The 20,914-nt window shown below is 61.4% G+C and overlaps 11 non-coding genes across 11 annotated transcripts; 6 read left to right on the top strand and 5 right to left on the bottom strand.

The window, feature by feature from the left end:
* Positions 1 to 97: 97 nt before the first annotated feature.
* Positions 98 to 181, bottom strand: Trnal-cag. The gene has a single exon. It is a non-coding gene; the product is annotated as a tRNA-Leu (tRNA).
* Positions 182 to 642: 461 nt separating this feature from the next.
* On the top strand, positions 643 to 715 carry Trnad-guc. Its single transcript has one exon. It is a non-coding gene; the product is annotated as a tRNA-Asp (tRNA).
* A 552-nt stretch (positions 716 to 1,267) lies between these two features.
* On the top strand, positions 1,268 to 1,339 carry Trnag-ucc. Its single transcript has one exon. It is a non-coding gene; the product is annotated as a tRNA-Gly (tRNA).
* A 6,597-nt stretch (positions 1,340 to 7,936) lies between these two features.
* Trnag-gcc lies at positions 7,937 to 8,007 on the bottom strand. The gene has a single exon. It is a non-coding gene; the product is annotated as a tRNA-Gly (tRNA).
* A 780-nt stretch (positions 8,008 to 8,787) lies between these two features.
* On the bottom strand, positions 8,788 to 8,870 carry Trnal-cag. Its single transcript has one exon. It is a non-coding gene; the product is annotated as a tRNA-Leu (tRNA).
* Positions 8,871 to 9,332: 462 nt separating this feature from the next.
* Trnad-guc lies at positions 9,333 to 9,404 on the top strand. The gene has a single exon. It is a non-coding gene; the product is annotated as a tRNA-Asp (tRNA).
* Positions 9,405 to 9,969: 565 nt separating this feature from the next.
* On the top strand, positions 9,970 to 10,041 carry Trnag-ucc. The gene has a single exon. It is a non-coding gene; the product is annotated as a tRNA-Gly (tRNA).
* Positions 10,042 to 16,672: 6,631 nt separating this feature from the next.
* Positions 16,673 to 16,743, bottom strand: Trnag-gcc. Its single transcript has one exon. It is a non-coding gene; the product is annotated as a tRNA-Gly (tRNA).
* A 768-nt stretch (positions 16,744 to 17,511) lies between these two features.
* Trnal-cag lies at positions 17,512 to 17,594 on the bottom strand. Its single transcript has one exon. It is a non-coding gene; the product is annotated as a tRNA-Leu (tRNA).
* A 1,096-nt stretch (positions 17,595 to 18,690) lies between these two features.
* Trnag-ucc lies at positions 18,691 to 18,762 on the top strand. The gene has a single exon. It is a non-coding gene; the product is annotated as a tRNA-Gly (tRNA).
* Positions 18,763 to 19,182: 420 nt separating this feature from the next.
* On the top strand, positions 19,183 to 19,254 carry Trnae-cuc. Its single transcript has one exon. It is a non-coding gene; the product is annotated as a tRNA-Glu (tRNA).
* The last annotated feature ends 1,660 nt before the right edge of the window (positions 19,255 to 20,914 follow it).

The following is a 20,914-nucleotide window of genomic DNA, read 5'->3' as shown; positions in this document are numbered from 1 at the left end:
CTCTCTCTCTCTCTCTCTCTCTCTCTCTCTTCTCTCTCTCTCTCTCACTCTCTCTCTCTCTCTCTCTCTCTCGGTGGGGTTGCCAAAAGATATGCCTTGTCAGGAGTGGGATTCGAACCCACGCCTCCAGTGGAGACTGCGACCTGAACGCAGCGCCTTAGACGCGCTCGGCCATCCTGACGGCGGGTGTGTCCGCGAGGCCACTCGCCTGGCTGGCAGCCGGTGCCACGCGCGCGCGCCGAGCGGACCTGGAGCGACGGGGCGCCCGAGCAGGTGTCTGCGGTCCGGGTGCTGAGGCTGCGGGCCTCGCCCGGGTCCACCGCGTGGACGTGGCTACGCTCCTAGGCGCCAAAGTCGCTGCAGGTCCCGGGGGTGCGGTGGGGGTGCGTCGGGCGTGGGCGAGGGGCGGCAGAAAAGCTGTCACCTGGGAGAGCCCGGCTCAACAGCCCGGGCGGGTCAGGGGCGGCGACGCGGCGACCGCCCAGGGTTGCGGGTTCGGGTCCTGGTGCGAGGGGCATTGTGGCGGCGTCCGGGAACTTTGGGTTTGTGTGGCGGAGGTCGGCCTGGTGGGCGGGAGAGCTCAGGGCCTGTCTGGAGCGACAGAGAGGGCCCGGCGTGGCGATGAGAGCGCCGTCGCGGTCCTCCCCGTTTAGTATAGTGGTGAGTATCCCCGCCTGTCACGCGGGAGACCGGGGTTCGATTCCCCGACGAGGAGACGCGCCATCTTTTTAGCCAGACCGTCGCCCACGGCCGCGCTGGCCCTTGGTCCCTTCCAGCGCCGGATCCGGCCGCCCATGTCCCGGCCGGCGACCCCCGGGTCCCTCGCCTGGCACCTGGCACTTGCACCTGACCAGCCCTCCGACGTCTGGGATCGGGTCGCCTCCCGACCAGGCGACGGGTGTCAGAGCCGCCCGGGTGCGACTCTCGTGCCCTGAGCCACTCTGCGCAGGCGAGTCTTGGTGGGACCGGCCCGAGCGCTCCCGGACGCTCGCTCTTCCCCGAGGCCCTGGCGGCGCGCCGGGTTGCTGCTGCAGTCAGGTGGCGGCGAGAGCGCCACCAGGGCCCGGCGTGTGCGTGCGGGAGGCGCGGCTGGGACGGCGGGGAACAGCGCGCAGCGGCGGAGCCCCGGTTGGCGGTGGCTCGCGCGCTGGCGTTGGCTTTGACGTCGGGGCGGTCCCCGTGGGGAGGGCTCAGCGAGGGAGCCGGTAGGCGCTGTCCACTGCCGGGTGTCAGTCCCCGCGTCGTGTGGGTGCCGTCCCGGCGTGCGGCGTTGGTGGTATAGTGGTGAGCATAGCTGCCTTCCAAGCAGTTGACCCGGGTTCGATTCCCGGCCAACGCAAGCTGCCGGTGTTTTGCCAAGGTCCAGGGCCGAGGCTGGCCCTGTCTGGCAACCCCTCTCAGGCCGTCTGGTGACAGCGCGACGACCGATCCCTGGACTGAGCGAAGGAAAGGAGGAGGCAGGGGGGCCGAGACGTTTTGAGGGTGTGTCTAGCGGGAGGAGAACCGCCAGGGCCCAGCGTCTAATCCGCGGGAGGCGCCGAGCTGGGCGGCGAATCGACAGAGGACAGCCGGGGGCGGGCATCTGGCAGGGCAGGAGTAGGCGCAGGTGCCCGCGAGCCCCGAACGGCATCGTGGTAAGGGTCGGTAAATGCGGGCCATCGGCTCTCGTGCCGGGCGGGCGGGCGAGCTTTGTGTCCAAAGGCTGGCTGTCAGCCTGGCTCCGGGAGCAGAGTGTCGGGACCGTCGGGAGGTTTCTATGCTCCTGTGGTCTAGTGGTTAGGATTCGGCGCTCTCACCGCCGCGGCCCGGGTTCGATTCCCGGTCAGGGAAGCCTTTCTTCTTTCTCTCGGCACCCTCGCCTCCTCCAAGCCCTCTGTCTCCTCTTGCCACCTCACGCGGGATCCTTGGCGACAACAAATCACACGCCTCCCTTCTTTGTTCAGGGCCATCGCGCCTCTGCTCGCCCCTGCCGCTCTCACGCCCCCAGCCATCACAACACAGCCCGCTCCCTGTTCTCACAGCTCTCCCATTGCCTCGCTCTCCACTGCCCACCTTCTCTCACACAAAGACGCCAACTCTGCGCCTGGACAGCTCAGCCTGGCTGCTTCCCGTCCCGCCCAGCTTACACACCGCCACCACACGCGGGCACACACCCACCCACCGCGCAGCCCTCGAGCACACGCTTCCGAGCCACTCATGGACCCCACAGAGGCTCCACCTCACTCCCCCGCCTGCTCTGAGATCCAGAAGAAGCCCAGCTGCCCGCCTGCCTCACCTGCCTCCTCACAGGCTCCCCGTGAGCTTTACCCTGCTCTTCACAACTCAACGTCCGCTTCAAATAAATGGAGTCATTTTTTTTCCAGTGAGTGAGTGAGTGTGTGTGCGCGTGCGTGCGTGCGTGCGCGCGTGGTGTGTGTGCGTGTGTGTGTATGTAGGTGTTGGTGTGTTGTGTGTATGTTATTTTTTATGTATATCTTGAAAGACTCCAGGGTGGTGTTGGAAGGGATGGGAGGGACGGGACCCTCGGTGTGTCGTGGGGTTGCCCTGGGAGGTGTTATTGAGGGGCAGACGGCCGGATCCAGGCGAAAAGCATCCAGTGTGGTCACCTTACTCAGCTCCGCCGCCGGGGCGGGCAGTGCGTGTCCCCACCCCGGTTTCCTCGAAAGCCCTTGAGCGTCTAAGGAGAGCTGAGGCCAAGTCTGGCGTTGCAACGCGCCCGTTTCTCCGGCTCCTTGGAGACCGGGGCCCCTGCATGGGTGTGGGGAAGAGGTGCAGGCGCAGGTGTGAGTCGGAAAATTGGAGCGGAACATCGGTCCACCTGTTGGGTCCAGCGCCGGGTGGGTCCCCTCGGTCCGGACCGTGCCAGCAAGTCCGAGGCCCAGAGTCAGATCCTTGAGTGCTGACGGCTGGATTGAGCTCCGCCCGGATGGCAGGCATAGTGGGAGATGCAGTCGATCCTGGGGGAGCCCAGACAGAGCCTTTTCCCCACCGGACTCCAGCCCTCCCCTGTCCCAGAAGCCATCCCAGTCCCGGGCGCCTGGAGACACCAGTGTGAAGCGGCATCTGGGAAGGGTCTGTCCGGCCGCCCCCTGGCCACCCGTGACTCGGAGAGAAGGCCTGGGGGGGGGGGACAGGCGCGGGGAGGGAGGGCAGGCACGGGGCAATCCTTCTCTAGCTGTCCGTGGAATGCCAACCGCAGGGATGCAGGGATGCTGGCTCTGTGCTAGCTGGCTTTGGGCAACGCGACACCTCTGGGAAGAGGGACTGTAGCGTGAGAAAACGTCTCTATAGCGTGTGCCTGCCCTGAGTGATGGATGTGGGACAGCCCAGAAGGCATGGTAAGTAGGCACGGTGTTGGGTGCGGGAAGGGAGCGGGCCCGGGGATGAGGGAGTGGCGAGTTGTGGCCAGGGGCCTTCCCACCCCTGGGCAGGCGATCCTGAGCTGTGTAGGACAGCTGGCTGAAGTAAGCCGGTAGGGAGCACTCTCCCACAGACACCTGCTACAGCAGTTCCTGCCTCCGGGATCCCACCCTGGCTTCCCTCTGGAGGGACTTGGGAGCCTTAGGGTGAAAACGAACGCTTCTCCGCCCAAGTGGCTTTGGGTCACGGTGTTTGATCGCGATAATACAAACCCTAACTCCGGAGGAACCTGGTTCCTGGAGTGGAGTCTTGCTGTGACAGACCCCATCACCTGGCCTTTGCCCAGGATTGGGAAAGGCCCTTTCAACTGTGGGCAGGCGGGCAAAGCAGCTGACTCCTCCAAGCTGGCTGTGCTCCTCTGGGACATCTTGGAAGGGAATGTCAGCTCCTCTGGAGCTGAGAAACCAGCGGCGATTAGGAAGACAGCAGCGTCCCCGCGGAGGTGAAACCTCCCCACCCCGATACGGCCCCCCCCCACCCGGGCGGGGACTTCTTGAAGGTCAGCATGCAGAGGCTGAACCCATGGCAGCCAGCCAATTTGAAAACGTGTAGGACTCGCCTATGTGGTGATGGCAATGAAGGTGTGGAAGGATGGATCCCAGAGAGCAGCGGAGGCTTGGGGGCTGGCGGTGGCCCTGGATTGCCCAGGGAGAGGCTGAGTGGGACATGAGCAAAGGTGCAGCCTCGGTGAACCCCACTGCGACCGGAAGGGGTGGAACGTGGGGAACAGCCGAGGCCTGGCATTTCCACATGGCATGCTCAGAGAGCCCCCGAAGAGAGCCCAGCAGAGGCAGGCGGTCACCGGCGAAGGCGGGGGTCTTGGAGAGGCGGTACTCAGGGACAACCACCAAAGGGGAGCAGCGGCCTCAGAGTGGAGCCCATCTAGGCCTGGAGAGCAGCTGCGGGTGCTGTGGAGGGCAGAGCTGAGGGAGGGTGACTGTCCTCCCCCTCGGGACCCACAAGAGAGCCAGTGAACAGGAGAGGTCAGACGCTGGCTTGTGACAGTGTTGGACTTCAGTTTTGCTTTCCTAGGATAATGATCGTGCCCGGATTCTTTCTTCTCCGTGCACAAGTGCCTTTAACTTCAAACAAAACAAAACAAGGGGAAAAAGTCAAAACAAAGCAGTAACAACAACCAAACTCTGTGTGTTTTAAGAACACTGAACGTTGAATCTCTGACTTGAAAAAGACTGTGGCACCTATGATGTTTTTGGTTGTGGAATATTTGATGTAGATGTGTTCCATTCGATTATGATGTGGAATGTTTGCTTAATGATGCAAAGAAGGATGGCACTCTTTGATGCTGCATTTATCTAACTCTGTGAAGCTGTTTTATTTTGACTGCCTCAAACACCTTCTTGGTCTAAGAAAGGGCTGAACGGCCAAGAGTTAGGATTGAGACAGCTGAGCAGGGCTGCCAGGCAGGGAGACTAAATAGGAGCAGAAGTAAGGAGAGTCCTGAGAAAAGGAGAAGGAGAAGAGGATTCCAGGGCCAGCCACATAACCATTCAGCCAGCCGTTCGATCAAAGCAAGAAAAGCATACAGGATAGAGAAAGGTAAAAAGTTCAGAGGGAAAAAAGATTAAATGGGATAATTGAAGTTAAGAAAAGATGGCCAGAAAAGAGCCAAGTTAAGCCGGGCATTTATAAGCAAGAATAAGTCTCTGTGTACTTATTTGATTGCTGGGTGGCAGGCTCCCAAGAGTAAAATATTATGAAAACAAACAAACAAACAAACAAAAACAATACCAACAACAGTTCTTGATGTTTTTACATTGTGGTGTTGAGATGAAATGAGCTCTGAGGGATAAACAAGAAAGGAAAGGTTACGGCTCAATAAGGGACCTGGTTGTGTGTCAGGTTGACAAAGGGTCAACGATGCTGGTTGGTTCTGGTGAACTTGACAACAACCTGGACTCCTCTGAGAAGAGCAAATGGGAATCGAGAAGAGTCTTCCTGAGCGGGCCTTCAGCCCGGTTTGTAGGTTATTGTTTGATTCACGACGGATGTGGGAGGGCACATGAAGAGAGGAGGTGGGTGAGTGGTCAGTGCCAATCCCTGGCAGATGGTCCTGTGTGGGATAAGAGAGCAGGCTGAGCAAGCCGTAGGCAGCCCTCATGCAGGTCCTCTGCATCACTTCCTGCCTCTAGGTCTCTCCCCTCACCACACCACCCCCAAGACCCGACTCTGACCAACTAAGCCCCATAAACCCAGCCCTCCCACTTCCCTCACCCATCCACACTCCCACCACTGTGGCGCTAAGGAGGTGAAAGAAGAAATCAATCCTTCTCACCCAAGGTTGCTTTCAGTCACACATTTGATCACAACAGTAACAACCTCAACTAAAGACATGATCCTGGTCCTACTCAGAACAAAAGGGGCAGGAGCCCCAGGAGATGGTTCTAGGAGCCTGCTGGCAGAGATTGGGCTGCTTCTGTTCCTGCTCATTTCCAACTCCCTCGCATTCCAACATCCCTGAACATCAGCATCACCATTAGCAGCAGCAGCAGCAGCAGCAGCAGCAGGAGGAGGAGGAGGAGGAGGAGGAGGAAGAGGAGAAGGAGGAGGAGAAGGAGAAGAAGAAGAATCAGAAAAAGGAGTAGAAGAGGAAGGAGGAGGACCAGGAGGAAAAGGAGGAGGAGGAAGAAGAGGAGGGGAAGGAAAAGAAGAAGTACAATGAGAAAAATAATCGTAGTATTAGCAATAGTAGTAGTAGAAGAGGAAGAAGGAGAAGAGAATTAGTAGAAGAGAAGAAGAAGAAGAAGAGGAGGAGGAGGAGGAGAAAGAAGAAGAGGAAGAGGAGGAGGAGGAGGAGGAGGAGGAGGAAGAAGAAGAAGAAGAAGAAGAAGAAGAAGAAGAAGAAGAAGAAGTAGCAGCAGCAGGAGTGGCCGTCATCATCACCAGAGTAAGAACTGCATGTCCTAGTCCCAACATCTGGTGTCTCCTGCTCTTGATATGCGATCTAGTTTCAGCTCTGATTGCAGACCAAAGTCGAGTGAGGAGCCCCACTTGGTTCTGTTTCTGCACTCTCTTTACTAAAAAGCTGGGGGAGTCCCGACCACTCCCACTGGCCTCTGTTGAAGACAGAGAGCAGGCAGGTCAGGGACTTAACAGGCAGCAGAGGCCAGCCAGTTGCCTGTGGTTAGACAGGACCTTTCTCTGGCCAGTGTGCTGTGGATGGGTCCGGTGCCAGATGGGTGAAGGCTTTCCTTGGTGGAAGCTACCGCCTTCCGGAGCAGAGAGGAGTCAGAACACAGGAAGGGACACACGGTCCAGCGGATGGGAGGCTGGAGAAGGTGTGCAGCGCAGAGTGTGTGGACACACTGAGCTCGCTGGAGAGGACCGACGGACGGACGGACGGACTGTCAGCCTGGCCGGTCAATCGGCGGGGTGGTGAGGATGCAGGGCACACACGCTGGCCAATAGGTCACCTGGACTACCCAGGTCTCAGAAAATCCGGGAGCAGTGCCGTGACCTGCCAGCAAGGGCTTTGCGATGGCACAGAAGGAACTAAGGTGGAGTTATCTGTGTTTGAGCCTCTCTGGCCTGTGCCTGGCATCTATCTATCTCTCTGTCTCTCTGTCTCTGTCTCTACTCTCCTCTTCCTCTTCCTCTCCCTCTCCGTCTCCCCCTCCCCCTCTCAGTCTCTCTCTCTCTCTCTCTCTCTCTCTCTCTCTCTCTCTCTCTCTCTCTCTCTGTGTGTGTGTGTGTATGTATGTGTAACACACAGAGAGAGAGACAGACAGACAGAGATAGAGAAACAGAGAGACAGAGAGATTTTAGCAGGGAGGGAGTAGTGTCCTGTGGGGCCAAAGACCCTGTGGTTGACCAAGGGTGTGGGTGGGCTCTGGGCCGAGAGAGAAGCAGGAGCCGTGGGATTCTCCACCTCCACATGGTGGATGAGGGTGCGAGGAAACACCTCCTGCCGAGTCCCGGGAGCTGGGATGCACTCAAGGGTCTGGACGAGTTGCTGTGGGCAATGCGCTAGGGGAAATAAGGCATCCTGGTCCCTACCGGAGTTGTCCCTCCCTCCGCAGCAAAGGGGGCACAAGAAGGTCCAGAATCAGGGACGCGATTCGGACCCCCAGCAAGAGAGGTCCGCCAGGTAAGTCTCCATCGTGAGAGAGGCAGGCTGTGTGGGGCCGGTACTGTGGGATGGGACCCTGGAGATGTGGGGTGTGGGTGATGTCGGGGGCGTGGTCTGAGAACCATGGAGGCGCTGGCTGCTGGCACCAGTGTGCAGAGGAGATGTGCTAGGTATGGCAGGTGCTTTGAAGTGGCCAGGAAGTGAGTGATGGATGTAGTGTCTTTGCAGTTGGGTCTGGCTGGCTGAGTTGAGGAGAAGCGACCAGGTTAGTGGGTAGGCGCTGGCTCACTGGAGCGCAGCTGGCACTGGCGCTGTCCAAGAGTCCTTGTGTTGTGTGCACAGCGCGCGCAGCTTGGACTGGGACTAGGAAGGACTGCCGGTCGGACGGGCCACTGGACGTGTGGCTGAGGACCAAAAGGGACTGGACTCTGCATGGGCCGGGAATCGAACCCGGGCCTCCCGCGTGGCAGGCGAGAATTCTACCACTGAACCACCCATGCCAAGGCCAACAAAATTCCCCGACTGCTCCCACAGCCTCTGCTCCCCGACAGTCCCCGCATCAGCTGGATCCTGGGCCCTGGCTGGATGGACCGGCCAGGGGAGCGCCGTGGCCACGGCCACGAGAGTTCCCGGTCCAGACTGAGGCTCTGGGGCTCAAGCGCGCCTCTCCCGGCCGGACGCCTAGGCCCCACGTCACCCCTGCCGCTGCCGGTCCACGGGCCGGCGGGCGGGCAGGCGCATGGCTGTGCGAGCACCAAGCGTCTGGCAGGCGTTGGCAGGGAAAGGCCACCTCCGCACACGAGAATCCCCGACGACCGCAGACCACCAAGATGGGTGCGGTGGGCGTCTCCCAAGGCAGTGGGAGGAAATGGAATGGGCCCGAAAGATTTGGCGGACGCGAGGGCTGGGCGAAGAGTTCCGGGGGTCGGGTGGGGGTGGACCAAGTCCTGTGTTGGCAAAAGAATGGCACCGGGCAGGCTGGCAGGCTGGCCGGCTGGTTGCCTGGGCTGTCGGGGCGCTCAGGAGCGGCCGCCTCACTTGCTCCTGCACGCTCCCCATCCGCTCTCCTCCAGGAGTTGGTGGCAGCTGAGAGGAGGGCGCTCGTCTAGGCACAGGTGTGGCCGCGAAGGTTTCGGGTCCGAAGGGAGCGGCGGCGCTGGAGGGCTTGTGCAAGGAGGGGCGAGCTGCGATCTCTCTCTCTCTCTCTCTCTCTCTCTCTCTCTCTCTCTCTCTCTCTCTCTCTCTCTCTCTCTCTCGGTGGGGTTGCCAAAAGATTTGCTTGTCAGGAGTGGGATTCGAACCCACGCCTCCAGTGGAGACTGCGACCTGAACGCAGCGCCTTAGACCGCTCGGCCATCCTGACGGCGGGTGTGTCCGCGAGGCCACTCGCCTGGCTGGCAGCCGGTGCCCACGCGCGCGCCGAGCGGACCTGGAGCGACGGGGCGCCCGGCAGGTGTCTGCGGTCCGGGTGCTGAGGCTGCGGGCCTCGCCCGGGGTCCACCGCGTGGACGTGGCTACGCTCCTAGGCGCCAAAGTCGCTGCAGGTCCCGGGGGTGCGGTGGGGGTGCGTCCGGGCGTGGGCGAGGGCGGCAGAAAGCTGTCACCTGGGAGAGCCCGGCTCAACAGCCCGGGCGGGGTCAGGGGGCGGCGACGCGGCGACCGCCCAGGGTTGCGGGTTCGGGTCCTGGTGCGAGGGGCATTGTGGCGGCGTCCCGGGAACTTTGGGTTTGTGTGCGGAGGTCGGCCGTGGTGGGCGGGAGAGCTCAGGGCCTGTCTGGAGCGACAGAGAGGGCCCGGCGTGGCGATGAGAGCGCCGTCGCGGTCCTCCCCGTTAGTATAGTGGTGAGTATCCCCGCCTGTCACGCGGGAGACCGGGGTTCGATTCCCCGACGAGGAGACGCGCCATCTTTTTAGCCAGACCGTCGCCCACGGCCGCGCTGGCCCTTGGTCCCCTTCCGAGCGCCGGGATCCGGCCGCCCATGTCCCGGCCGGCGGACCCCCGGGTCCCTCGCCTGGCACCTGGCACTTGGCACCTGGACCAGCCCTCCGACGTCTGGGATCGGGTCGCCCTCCCGACCAGGCGACGGGTGTCAGAGCCGCCCGGGTGCGACTCTCATGCCCTGAGCCCACTCTGCGCAGGCGAGTCTTGGTGGGGACCCGGCCCGAGCGCTCCCGGACGCTCGCTCTTCCCCGAGGCCCTGGCGGCGCGCCGGGTTGCTGCTGCAGTCAGGTGGCGGCGAGAGCGCCCACCAGGGCCCGGCGTGTGCGTGCGGGAGGGGCGGCTGGGACGGCGGGGAACAGCGCGCAGCGGCGGAGCCCTGGTTGGCGGTGGCTCGCGCGCTGGCGTTGGCTTTGACGTCGGGGCGGTCCCCGTGGGGAGGGCTCAGCGAGGGAGCCGGTAGGCGCTGTCCACTGCCGGGTGTCAGTCCCCGGCGTCGTGTGGGTGCCGTCCCGGCCGTGCGGCGTTGGTGGTATAGTGGTGAGCATAGCTGCCTTCCAAGCAGTTGACCCGGGTTCGATTCCCGGCCAACGCAAGCTGCCGGTGTTTTGCCAAGGGCCAGGGCCGAGGCTGGCCCTGTCTGGCACCCCTCTCAGGCCGTCTGGTGACAGCGCGACCGACCGATCCCTGGACTGAGCGAAGGAAAGGAGGAGGCAGGGGGGCCGAGACGTTTTGAGGGTGTGTCTAGCGGGAGGAGAACCGCCAGGGCCCAGCGTCTAATCCGCGGGGAGGCGCCGAGCTGGGCGGCGAATCGACAGAGGACAGCCGGGGGCGGGCATCTGGCAGGGCAGGAGTAGGCGCAGGTGCCCGCGAGCCCCGAACGGCATCGTGGTAAGGGTCGGTAAATGCGGGGCCATCGGCTCTCGTGCCGGGCGGGCGGGCGAGCTTTGTGTCCAAGAGGCTGGCGGTCAGCCTGGCTCCGGGAGCAGAGTGTCGGGACCTTTGGGAGGTTTCTATGCTCCCTGGTGGTCTAGTGGTTAGGATTCGGCGCTCTCACCGCCGCGGCCCGTCTTCGATTCCCGGTCAGGGAAGCCTTTCTTCTTTCTCTCGGCACCCTCGCCTCCTCCAAGCCCTCTGTCTCCTCTTGCCACCTCACGCGGGATCCTTGGCGACAACAAATCACACGCCTCCCTTTTGTTCAGGGCCATCGCGCCTCTGCTCGCCCCTGCCGCTCTCACGCCCCCAGCCATCACAACACAGCCCGCTCCCTGTTCTCACAGCTCTCCCATTGCCTCGCTCTCCACTGCCACCCACCTTCTCTCACACAAGACGCCAACTCTGCGCCTGGACAGCTCAGCCTGGCTGCTTCCCGTCCCGCCCAGCTTACACACCGCCACCATCACGCGGGCACACCCACCCACCGCGCAGCCCTCGAGCACACGCTTCCGAGCCACTCCTGGACCCCACAGAGGCTCCACCTCACTCCCCCGCCTGCTCTGAGATCCAGAAGAAGGCCCAGCTGCCCCGCCTGCCTCACCTGCCTCATCACAGGCTCCCCGTGAGCTTTACCCTGCTCTTCACAACTCAACGTCCGCTTCAAATAAATGGAGTCATTTTTTTTCCAGTGAGTGAGTGAGTGTGTGTGCGCGTGCGTGCGTGCGTGCGCGCGTGAGTGTGTGTGCGTGTGTGTGTATGTAGGTGTTGGTGTGTTGTGTGTATGTTATTTTTTTATGTATATCTTGAAAGACTCCAGGGTGGTGTTGGAAGGGATGGGAGGGACGGGACCCTCGGTGTGTCGTGGGGTTGCCCTGGGGAGGTGTTATTGAGGGGCAGTCGGCCGGATCCAGGCGAAAAGCATCCAGTGTGGTCACCTTACTCAGCTCCGCCGCCGGGGCGGGCAGTGCGTGTCCCCACCCCGGTTTCCTCGAAAGTCCCTTGAGCGTCTAAGGAGAGCTGAGGCCAAGTCTGGCGTTGGCAACGCGCCCGTTTCTCCGGCTCCTTGGAGACCGGGGCCCCTGCATGGGTGTGGGGAAGAGGTGCAGGCGCAGGTGTGAGTCGGAAAATTGGAGCGGAACGTCGGTCCACCTGTTGGGTCCAGCGCCGGGTGGGTCCCCTCGTTCCTGACCGTGCCAGCAAGTCCGAGGCCCAGAGTCAGATCCTTGAGTGCTGACGGCTGGATTGAGCTCCGCCCGGATGGCAGGCATAGTGGGAGATGACAGTCGATCCTGGGGGAGCCCAGACAGAGCCTTTTCCCCACCGGACTCCAGCCCTCCCCTGTCCCAGAAGCCCTCCCAGTCCCGGGCGCCTGGAGACACCAGTGTGAAGCGGCATCTGGGAAGGGTCTGTCCGGCCGCCCCCTGGCCACCCATGTGACTCGGAGAGAAGGCCTGGGGGGTGGGGGGGACAGGCGCGGGGAGGGAGGGCAGACACCGGGCAATCCTTCTCTAGCTGTCCGTGGAATGCCAACCGCAGGGATGCAGGGATGTCTGGCTCTGTGCTAGCTGGCTTTGGGCAACGCGACACCTCTGGGAAGAGGGACTGTAGCGTGAGAAAACGTCTCTATAGCGTGTGCCTGCCCTGAGTGATGGATGTGGGACAGCCCAGAGGCATGGTAAGTAGGCACGGTGTTGGGGTGCGGGGAAGGGAGCGGGCCCGGGATGAGGGAGTGGCGAGTTGTGGCCAGGGGCCTTCCCACCCCTGGGCAGGCGATCCTGAGCTGTGTAGGACAGCTGGCTGAGTAAGCCGGTAGGGAGCACTCTCCCACAGACACCTGCTACAGCAGTTCCTGCCTCCGGGATCCCACCCTGGCTTCCCTCTGGGAGGGACTTGGGAGCCTTAGGGTGAAACGAACGCTTCTCCGCCCAAGTGGCTTTGGGTCACGGTGTTTGATCGCGATAATACAAACCCTAACTCCGGAGGAACCTGGTTCCTGGAGTGGAGTCTTGCTGTGACAGACCCCATCACCTGGCCTTGCCCAGGATTGGGAAAGGCCCTTCAACTGTGGGCAGGCGGGCAAAGCAGCTGACTCCTCCAAGCTGGCTGTGCTCCTCTGGGACATCTTGGAAGGGAATGTCAGCTCCTCTGGAGCTGAGAAACCAGCGGCGATTAGGAAGACAGCAGCGTCCCCGCGGAGGTGAAACCTCCCCACCCCGATACGGCCCCCCCCCACCCGGGCGGGGGACTTCTTGAAGGTCAGCATGCAGAGGCTGAACCCCATGGCAGCCAGCCAATTTGAAAACGTGTAGGACTCGCCTATGTGGTGATGGCAATGAAGGTGTGGAAGGATGGATCCCAGAGAGCAGCGGAGGCTTGGGGGCTGGCGGTGGCCCTGGATTGCCCAGGGAGAGGCTGAGTGGGGACATGAGCAAAGGTGCAGCCTCGGGTGAACCCCACTGCGACCGGAAGGGGTGGAACGTGGGGAACAGCCGAGGCCTGGCATTTCCACATGGCATGCTCAGAGAGCCCCCGAAGAGAGCCCAGCAGAGGCAGGCGGTCACCGGCGAAGGCGGGGGTCTTGGAGAGGCGGGTACTCAGGGACAACCACCAAAGGGGAGCAGCGGCCTCAGAGTGGAGCCCATCTAGGCCTGGGAGAGCAGCTGCGGGTGCTGTGGAGGGCAGAGCTGAGGGAGGGTGACTGTCCTCCCCCTCGGGACCCACAAGAGAGCCAGTGAACAGGAGAGGTCAGACGCTGGGCTTGTGACAGTGTTGGACTTCAGTTTTGCTTTCCTAGGATAATGATCGTGCCCGGATTCTTTCTTCTCCGTGCACAAGTGCCTTTAACTTCAAACAAAACAAAACAAGGGGAAAAAGTCAAAACAAAGCAGTAACAACAACCAAACTCTGTGTGTTTTAAGAACACTGAACGTTGAATCTCTGACTTGAAAAAGACTGTGGCACCTATGATGTTTTTGGTTGTGGAATATTTGATGTAGATGTGTTCCATTCGATTATGATGTGGAATGTTTGCTTAATGATGCAAAGAAGGATGGCACTCTTTGATGCTGCATTTATCTAACTCTGTGAAGCTGTTTTATTTTGACTGCCTCAAACACCTTCTTGGTCTAAGAAAGGGCTGAACGGCCAAGAGTTAGGATTGAGACAGCTGAGCAGGGCTGCCAGGCAGGGAGACTAAATAGGAGCAGAAGTAAGGAGAGTCCTGAGAAAAGGAGAAGGAGAAGAGGATTCCAGGGGCCAGCCACATAACCATTCAGCCAGCCGTTCGATCAAAGCAAAGAAAAGCATACAGGATAGAGAAAGGTAAAAGTTCAGAGGGGAAAAAAGATTAAATGGGATAATTGAAGTTAAGAAAAGATGGCCAGAAAAGAGCCAAGTTAAGCCCGGGCATTTATAAGCAAGAATAAGTCTCTGTGTACTTATTTGATTGCTGGGTGGCAGGCTCCCAAGAGTAAAATATTATGAAAACAAACAAACAAACAAACAAAAACAATACCAACAACAGTTCTTGATGTTTTTACATTGTGGTGTTGAGATGAAAATGAGCTCTGAGGGATAAACAAGAAAGGAAAGGTTACGGCTCAATAAGGGACCTGGTTGTGTGTCAGGTTGACAAAGGGTCAACGATGCTGGTTGGTTCTGGTGAACTTGACAACAACCTGGACTCCTCTGAGAAGAGCAAATGGGAATCGAGAAGAGTCTTCCCTGAGCCGGGCCTTCAGCCCGGTTTGTAGGTTATTGTTTGATTCACGACGGATGTGGGAGGGCACATGAAGAGAGGAGGTGGGTGAGTGGTCAGTGCCAATCCCTGGGCAGATGGTCCTGTGTGGGATAAGAGAGCAGGCTGAGCAAGCCGGTAGGCAGCCCTCATGCAGGTCCTCTGCATCACTTCCTGCCTCTAGGTCTCTCCCCTCACCACACCACCCCCAAGACCCGACTCTGACCACCTAAGCCCCATAAACCCAGCCCTCCCCACTTCCCTCACCCATCCACACTCCCACCACTGTGGCGCTAAGGAGGTGAAAGAAGAAATCAATCCTTCTCACCCCAAGGTTGCTTTCAGTCACACATTTGATCACAACAGTAACAACCTCAACTAAAGACATGATCCTGGTCCCTACTCAGAACAAAAGGGGCAGGAGCCCCAGGAGATGGTTCTAGGAGCCTGCTGGCAGAGATTGGGCTGCTTCTGTTCCTGCTCATTTCCAACTCCCTCGCATTCCAACATCCCTGAACATCAGCATCACCATTAGCAGCAGCAGCAGCAGCAGCAGCAGCAGGAGGAGGAGGAGGAGGAGGAGGAGGAAGAGGAGAAGGAGGAGGAGAAGGAGAAGAAGAAGAATCAGAAAAAGGAGTAGAAGAGGAAGGAGGAGGACCAGGAGGAAAAGGAGGAGGAGGAAGAAGAGGAGGGGAAGGAAAAGAAGAAGTACAATGAGAAAAATAATCGTAGTATTAGCAATAGTAGTAGTAGAAGAGGAAGAAGGAGAAGAGAATTAGTAGAAGAGAAGAAGAAGAAGAGGAGGAGGAGGAGGAGAAAGAAGAAGAGGAAGAGGAGGAGGAGGAGGAGGAGGAGGAGGAGGAAGAAGAAGAAGAAGAAAAGAAGAAGAAGAAGAAGAAGAAGAAGAAGAAGAAGAAGTAGCAGCAGCAGGAGTGGCCGTCATCATCACCAGAGTAAGAACTGCATGTCCTAGTCCCAACATCTGGTGTCTCCTGCTCTTGATATGCGATCTAGTTTCAGCTCTGATTGCAGACCAAAGTCGAGTGAGGAGCCCCACTTGGTTCTGTTTCTGCACTCTCTTTACTAAAAAGCTGGGGGAGTCCCGACCACTCCCACTGGCCTCTGTTGAAGACAGAGAGCAGGCAGGTCAGGGACTTAACAGGCAGCAGAGGCCAGCCAGTTGCCTGTGGTTAGACAGGACCTTTCTCTGGCCAGTGTGCTGTGGATGGGTCCGGTGCCAGATGGGTGAAGGCTTTCCTTGGTGGAAGCTACCGCCTTCCGGAGCAGAGAGGAGTCAGAACACAGGAAGGGACACACGGTCCAGCGGATGGGAGGCTGGAGAAGGTGTGCAGCGCAGAGTGTGTGGACACACTGAGCTCGCTGGAGAGGACCGACGGACGGACGGACGGACTGTCAGCCTGGCCGGTCAATCGGGCGGGGTGGTGAGGATGCAGGGCACACACGCTGGCCAGTAGGTCACCTGGACTACCCAGGTCTCAGAAAATCCGGGAGCAGTGCCGTGACCTGCCAGCAAGGGCTTTGCGATGGCACAGAAGGAACTAAGGTGGAGTTATCTGTGTTTGAGCCTCTCTGGCCTGTGCCTGGCATCTATCTATCTCTCTGTCTCTCTGTCTCTGTCTCTACTCTCCCTCTTCCTCTTCCTCTCCCTCTCCGTCTCCCCCTCCCCCTCTCAGTCTCTCTCTCTCTCTCTCTCTCTCTCTCTCTCTCTCTGTGTGTGTGTGTGTATGTATGTGTAACACACAGAGAGAGAGACAGACAGACAGAGATAGAGAAACAGAGAGACAGAGAGATTTTAGCAGGGAGGGAGTAGTGTCCTGTGGGGCCAAAGACCCTGTGGTTGACCAAGGGTGTGGGTGGGCTCTGGGCCGAGAGAGAAGCAGGAGCCGTGGGATTCTCCACCTCCACATGGTGGATGAGGGTGCGAGGAAACACCTCCTGCCGAGTCCCGGGAGCTGGGATGCACTCAAGGGTCTGGACGAGTTGCTGTGGGCAATGCGCTAGGGGAAATAAGGCATCCTGGTCCCTACCGGAGTTGTCCCTCCTCAGCAAAGGAGGCACAAGAAGGTCCAGAATCAGGGACGCGATTCGGACCCCCAGCAAGAGAGGTCCGCCAGGTAAGTCTCCATCGTGAGAGAGGCAGGCTGTGTGGGGCCGGTAGTGTGGGGTGGGAGGCTGGAGGTGTGGGGTGTGGGGTGTGGGTGATGTCGGGGGCGTGGTCTAAGAACCACGGAGGCGCTGGCTGCTGGCACCAGTGTGCAGAAGAGAGGCTAGATATGGCAGGTGCTTTGAAGTGCCCAGGAAGTGAGTAAGGGGTGCAGTGTCTTTGCAGTTGGGTCTGGCTGGCTGAGTTGAGGAGAAGCGACCAGGTTAGTGGGTAGGCGCTGGCTCACTGGAGCGCAGCTGGCACTGGCGCTGTCCAAGAAGAGTCCTTGTGTCGTGTGCACAGCGCGCGCAGCTTGGACTGGGACTAGGAAGGACTGCCGGTCGGACGGGCCACTGGACGTGTGGCTGAGGACCAAAAGGGACTGGACTCTGCATGGGCCGGGAATCGAACCCGGGCCTCCCGCGTGGCAGGCGAGAATTCTACCACTGAACCACCCATGCCAAGGCCAACAAAATTCCCCGACTGCTCCCACAGCCTCTGCTCCCCGACAGTCCCCGCATCAGCTGGATCCTGGGCCCTGGCTGGATGGACCGGCCAGGGGAGCGCCGTGGCCACGGCCACGAGAGTTCCCGGTCCAGACTGAGGCTCTGGGGCTCAAGCGCGCCTCTCCCGGCCGGACGCCTAGGCCCCACGTCACCCCTGCCGCTGCCGGTCCACGGGCCGGCGGGCGGGCAGGCGCATGGCTGTGCGAGCACCAAGCGTCTGGCAGGCGTTGGCAGGGAAAGGCCACCTCCGCACACGAGAATCCCCGACGACCGCAGACCACCAAGATGGGTGCGGTGGGCGTCTCCCAAGGCAGTGGGAGGAAATGGAATGGGCCCGAAAGATTTGGCGGGCGCGAGGGCTGGGCGAAGAGTTCCGGGGGTCGGGTGGGGGTGGACCAAGTCCTGTGTTGGCAAAAGAATGGCACCGGGCAGGCTGGCAGGCTGGCCGGCTGGTTGCCTGGGCTGTCGGGGCGCTCAGGAGCGGCCGCCTCACTTGCTCCTGCACGCTTCCCATCCGCTCTTCTCCAGGAGTTGGTGGCAGCTGAGAGGAGGGCGCTCGTCTAGGCACAGGCGTGGGCGCGAAGGTTGCGGGTCCGAAGGGAGCGGCGGCGCTGGAGGGCTTGTGCAAGGAGGGGCGAGCTGCGATCTCTCTCTCTCTCTCTCTCTCTCTCTCTCTCTCTCTCTCTCTCTCTCTCTCTCGGTGGGGTTGCCAAAAGATTTGCTTGTCAGGAGTCGGATTCGAACCCACGCCTCCAGTGGAGACTGCGACCTGAACGCAGCGCCTTAGACCGCTCGGCCATCCTGACGGCGGGTGTGTCCGCGAGGCCACTCGCCTGGCTGGCAGCCGGTGCCCACGCGCGCGCCGAGCGGACCTGGAGCGACGGGGCGCCCGAGCAGGTGTCTGCGGTCCGGGTGCTGAGGCTGCGGGCCTCGCCCGGGGTCCACCGCGTGGACGTGGAGACGCTCCTAGGCGCCAAAGTCGCTGCAGGTCCCGGGGGTGCGGTGGGGGTGCGTCCGGGCGTGGGCGAGGGCGGCAGAAAGCTGTCACCTGGGAGAGCCCGGCTCAACAGCCCGGGCGGGGTCAGGGGGCGGCGACGCGGCGACCGCCCAGGGTTGCGGGTTCGGGTCCTGGTGCGAGGGGCATTGTGGCGGCGTCCCGGGAACTTTGGGTTTGTGTGCGGAGGTCGGCCGTGGTGGGCGGGAGAGCTCAGGGCCTGTCTGGAGCGACAGAGAGGGCCCGGCGTGGCGATGAGAGCGCCGTCGCGGTCCTCCCCGTTAGTATAGTGGTGAGTATCCCCGCCTGTCACGCGGGAGACCGGGTTCGATTCCCCGACGAGGAGACGCGCCATCTTTTTAGCCAGACCGTCGCCCACGGCCGCGCTGGCCCTTGGTCCCCTTCCGAGCGCCGGGATCCGGCCGCCCATGTCCCGGCCGGCGGACCCCGGGTCCCTCGCCTGGCACCTGGCACTTGGCACCTGGACCAGCCCTCCGACGTCTGGGATCGGGTCGCCCTCCCGACCAGGCGACGGGTGTCAGAGCCGCCCGGGTGCGACTCTCGTGCCCTGAGCCCACTCTGCGCAGGCGAGTCTTGGTGGGGACCCGGCCCGAGCGCTCCCGGACGCTCGCTCTTCCCCGAGGCCCTGGCGGCGCGCCGGGTTGCTGCTGCAGTCAGGTGGCGGCGAGAGCGCCCACCAGGGCCCGGCGTGTGCGTGCGGGAGGGGCGGCTGGGACGGCGGGGAACAGCGCGCAGCGGCGGAGCCCGGTTGGCGGTGGCTCGGCGCCGGCGTTGGCTTTGACGTCGGGGCGGTCCCCGTGGGGAGGGCTCAGCGAGGGAGCCGGTAGGCGCTGTCCACTGCCGGGTGTCAGTCCCCGGCGTCGTGTGGGTGCCGTCCCGGCCGTGCGGCGTTGGTGGTATAGTGGTGAGCATAGCTGCCTTCCAAGCAGTTGACCCGGGTTCGATTCCCGGCCAACGCAAGCTGCCGGTGTTTTGCCAAGGGCCAGGGCCGAGGCTGGCCCTGTCTGGCAACCCTCTCAGGCCGTCTGGTGACAGCGCGACCGACCGATCCCTGGACTGAGCGAAGGAAAGGAGGAGGCAGGGGGCCGAGACGTTTTGAGGGTGTGTCTAGCGGGAGGAGAACCGCCAGGGCCCAGCGTCTAATCCGCGGGAGGCGCGGAGCTGGGCGGCGAATCGACAGAGGACAGCCGGGGGCGGGCATCTGGCAGGGCAGGAGTAGGCGCAGGTGCCCGCGAGCCCCGAACGGCATCGTGGTAAGGGTCGGTAAATGCGGGGCCATCGGCTCTCGTGCCGGGCGGCGGGCGAGCTTTGTGTCCAAGAGGCTGGCGGTCAGCCTGGCTCCGGGAGCAGAGTGTCGGGACCGTCGGAGGTTTCTATGCTCCCTGGTGGTCTAGTGGTTAGGATTCGGCGCTCTCACCGCCGCGGCCCGGGTTCGATTCCCGGTCAGGGAAGCCTTTCTTCTTTCTCTCGGCACCCTCGCCTCCTCCAAGCCCTCTGTCTCCTCTTGCCACCTCACGCGGGATCCTTGGCGCCAACAAATCACACGCCTCCCTTTTGTTCAGGGCCATCGCGCCTCTGCTCGCCCCTGCCGCTCTCACGCCCCCAGCCATCACAACAGAGCCCGCTCCCTGTCTGCACAGCTCTCCCATTGCCTCGCTCTCCACTGCCACCCACCTTCTCTCACACAAGACGCCAACTCTGCGCCTGGACAGCTCAGCCTGGCTGCTTCCCGTCCCGCCCAGCTTACACACCGCCACCACCACGCGGGCACACACCCCCACCGCGCAACCCTCGAGCACACGCTTCCGAGCCACTCCTGGACCCCACAGAGGCTCCACCTCACTCCCCGCCTGCTCTGAGATCCAGAAGAAGGCCCAGCTGCCCCGCCTGCCTCACCTGCCTCATCACAGGCTCCCCGTGAGCTTTACCCTGCTCTTCACAACTCAACGTCCGCTTCAAACAAATGGAACCATTTTTGTTTTTCCGGTGAGTGTGTGTGTGTGTGTGTGTGTGTGTGTGTGTGTGTGTTGGTGTTGGTGTGTTGTGTGTATGTTATATTTTTATGTATATCTTGAAAGACTCCAGGGTGGTGTTGGAAGGGATGGGAGGGACGGGACCCTCGGTGTGTCGTGGGGTTGCCCTGGGGAGGTGTTATTGAGGGGCAGACGGCCGGATCCAGGCGAAAAGCATCCGGTGTGGTCACCTTACTCAGCTCCGCCGCCGGGGCGGGCAGTGCGTGTCCCCACCCCGGTTTCCTCAAAAGCCCCTTGAGCGTCTAAGGAGAGCTGAGGCCAAGTCTGGCGTTGGCAACGCGCCCGTTTCTCCGGCTCCTTGGAGACCGGGGCCCCTGCATGGGTGTGGGGAAGAGGTGCAGGCGCAGGTGTGAGCCGGAAAATTGGAGCGGAACGTCGGTCCACCTGTTGGGTCCAGCGCCGGGTGGGTCCCCTCGTTCCTGACCGTGCCAGCAAGTCCGAGGCCCAGAGTCAGATCCTTGAGTGCTGACGGCTGGATTGAGCTCCGCCCGGATGGCAGGCATAGTGGGAGATGCCAGTCGATCCTGGGGGAGCCCAGACAGAGCCTTTTCCCCACCGGACTCCAGCCCTCCCTGTCCCAGAAGCCCTCCCAGTCCCGGGCGCCTGGAGACACCAGTGTGAAGCGGCATCTGGGAAGGGTCTGTCCGGCCGCCCCCTGGCCACCCATGTGACTCGGAGAGAAGGCCTGGGGGGACAGGCGCGGGGAGGGAGGGCAGACACCGGGCAATCCTTCTCTAGCTGTCCGTGGAATGCCAACCGCAGGGATGCAGGGATGTCTGGCTATGTGCTAGCTGGCTTTGGGCAACGCGACACCTCTGGGAAGAGGGACTGTAGCGTGAGAAAACGTCTCTATAGCGTGTGCCTGCCCTGAGTGATGGATGTGGGACAGCCCAGAGGACATAAGTAGGCACGGTGTTGGGGTGCGGGGAAGGGAGCGGGCACGGGATGAGGGAGTGGCGAGTTGTGGCCAGGGGCCTTCCCACCCCTGGGCAGGCGATCCTGAGCTGTGTAGGACAGCTGGCTGAGCAAGCCGGTAGGGAGCCCTCTCCCACAGACACCTGCTACAGCAGTTCCTGCC

Source organism: Peromyscus leucopus, chromosome 15, assembly GCF_004664715.2.
Source record: "Peromyscus leucopus breed LL Stock chromosome 15, UCI_PerLeu_2.1, whole genome shotgun sequence".
Classification (NCBI taxonomy): Eukaryota; Metazoa; Chordata; class Mammalia; order Rodentia; family Cricetidae; genus Peromyscus; species Peromyscus leucopus.
Note: the sequence above shows the minus strand (reverse complement) of the source record. Positions and strands in the feature narration are given on the sequence as shown.